This window comes from Lathyrus oleraceus, chromosome 3, assembly GCF_024323335.1.
Source record: "Lathyrus oleraceus cultivar Zhongwan6 chromosome 3, CAAS_Psat_ZW6_1.0, whole genome shotgun sequence".
NCBI classification, from domain to species: Eukaryota; Viridiplantae; Streptophyta; class Magnoliopsida; order Fabales; family Fabaceae; genus Lathyrus; species Lathyrus oleraceus.
The window spans coordinates 105,849,212-105,851,715 of record NC_066581.1 but is presented as its reverse complement, the minus strand read 5'-3'; the positions used below and the strand labels follow the sequence as shown (position 1 = coordinate 105,851,715).

Below are 2,504 nucleotides of genomic sequence, written 5' to 3'. Positions count from 1 at the left end.
ATGAATTCAACCTTTTCTTCTCCAACTTCGAATGTTAGCTTACCTCTTTTCACATCTATTATAGCTCCGGCAGTGGCTAAGAATAGCCTTCCTAATATAATAGGTGTACTGGCATCTTCTTTGATGTCCATGATTATGATGTTTGTAAGAATGTAGAATTGTCCTACAGGTACGGGGACATTCTCTAGTATACCGACAAGATATTTGATTGAGCGGCCAACTAGTTGAACATACATCTTGGTTGGTCTTAGTTCTCCCATGTTGAGCCTTTTACAGATGGTTAAGGGCATTATACTAATGTTGGCTCCTAGGTCGTATAGAGCTTTGTCTATGAAGATCTTTCCAATGACACAAGGTATGGAGAAACTACCTGGGTCTTTTAGTTTGGGAGGCAATTTATTTTGGATTATTGCGCTGCACTCAGCGGTAAGTGTAACTGTTTCATTATCCTCGATCTTTTTCTTATTGGACAAGATCTCTTTAAGAAATTTGGCATATGAGTGCATTTGTATGATAGCTTCTGTAAAGGGAATTATAAAGTTTAGTTGCTTCGGAAGTTCAACAAATTTCCTAAATTGCCCTGTAGTTGTAGAATTTGCGAGTCTTTGAGGATACGGAATGGGTGGTTTATAAGGTGGTGGAGGCACATAAGGTTTTTCTTTCTCTTCGGCCTCTCGGGTATTATCTTCCTTCTCCTTTGGTTCACTTAACTTCTCAGTTGTTGTTTTGTCTGGTTTCTGGTACATGGCTGGATTTTGGAGTCTTGGATCTACAGGCCCGTCTAGTTCTTTTCCACTCCTCAATATAATGGCATTTGCATGGCCTTTTGGATTAGGTTGCGTTTGTCCAGGAAATATGCCAGCGGGAGCGGCAGTAGATGCTTGTTGTTGAGCCACTTGTGAAATCTGTGTTTCAAGCATTTTGTTGTGGGTGGCTAAGGCGTCTACTTTGCTCGCTAATTGTTTAAGTTGCTCACTAGTATGTATGTTTTGGTTTAAGAAGTCTTTGTTTGTCTAAGCTTGGGTAGGTATGAAGCTTTTCATCATTAGTTCAAGGTTGGACTTCCTAGGCATGTTAGGAGCATTATTAGCTGGCTTTTGATATCCAGGCGGAACAGCGGGTGCTTGGCCAGGTGCATACAGGGCGTTGTTATTCTTATACGAAAAGTTAGGATGGTTTTTCCAACCTGGGTTGTATGTATTCGAATAAGGGTTTCCTTGTGCGTAATTTACTTGATCGGTTGGGACTCCTGCCAATATCTGACATTCTGGTGTAGTGTGTCCAGGAGTTCCACATAACTCACAGTTTGGAGTCACGGCAGCCACGATGGTTGCGGGTGGTATGGTCGAGTTGTCTAACTTTTGAACAAGGGAATTTACCTTTGCATGGACGTGGTCAAGGCTACTGATTTTGTATATTCCACTTTTTGTTTGGTACTTTTCTACTGGAGTTCTTTCACCTCCCCATTGGCAATGGTTTTGGGCCATGTTTTCAATGAGTTGATAGGTTTCGTTGTATGGCTTGTCCATAAGTGCACCGCCCGCGGCAGCGTCTACTGTCAGTCTTGTGTTATACAAAATCCCATTGTAAAATGTGTGAATGATCACCCAGTCTTCGAGACCATGATATGGACATATCCTCATCATGTCTTTGTATCTCTCACATGCGTCGTAGAGAGATTCTACATCCTTTTGTCGAAATCCGTTGATTTGAGCTCTCAGCATAGCAGTTTTGCTTGGCGGAAAATATCGGGATAAGAAAACGTTCTTCAGTTCTTCCCATGTTGTAACTGAGTTAGATGGCAAGGATTGCAACCAAGCCCAAGCTATGTCTCTTAGAAAGAAAGGAAAGAGGCGTAGTCTTATCGCATCTTGAGATACACCATTCGCCTTCACAATGTCTGCCTACTGCACAAACTTGGTCAAATGTTCATTAGGGTCGTCTATAGGATTTCCAGAAAATTGATGTTGTTGGATGGCTGATAATAATGAGGGTTTCAGCTCGAAATTGTTTCGATTGATAACAGGGGCAGCAATGCTGCTATGAGGTTCTTGTTGGGACGGAGTAGCATAGAACTTAAGAGGACGATTTTGTGGATCTACTGCAGCCATGGTTGGTTCTTTAACTGGTTCCACAGTAGGAAAGAAGATATCCGGAATATTGTACCTTCGTTGGTACTCTAGTATTCGGCGTCTTAAATATAAGAAATGCTCTAATTTTGTGATTGGTGGTGCTAAGTTGTCGCCTTGCAAGCGAGTACTTGGCATACAATCGGGGGAAATAAGGGAAAGGAGATTAGTTTTTACCTTGGTGTATATTATGCAACGCTAGAATCACACTATTTGACTAAATCAGGTCCCCGACAACGGCGCCAAAAACTTGAAACGTCTCGTGACTGTTTATAGAATATAGTCTATCGGGTACTTGACAGCAAGTGCACGGTCTAGTCGTTTTAGTTTTAAAAGATATCGAACCCACAAGGACCGATGGTCAAACTAATGCTA

The 2,504-nt window shown here is 41.8% G+C and overlaps 1 non-coding gene across 1 annotated transcript; it reads left to right on the top strand.

Moving 5' to 3' along the window:
- Nucleotides 1-1,617: 1,617 nt before the first annotated feature.
- Nucleotides 1,618-1,724, top strand: LOC127133486 (small nucleolar RNA R71). The gene has a single exon (XR_007807457.1). It is a non-coding gene; the product is annotated as a small nucleolar RNA R71 (small nucleolar RNA).
- The last annotated feature ends 780 nt before the right edge of the window (nucleotides 1,725-2,504 follow it).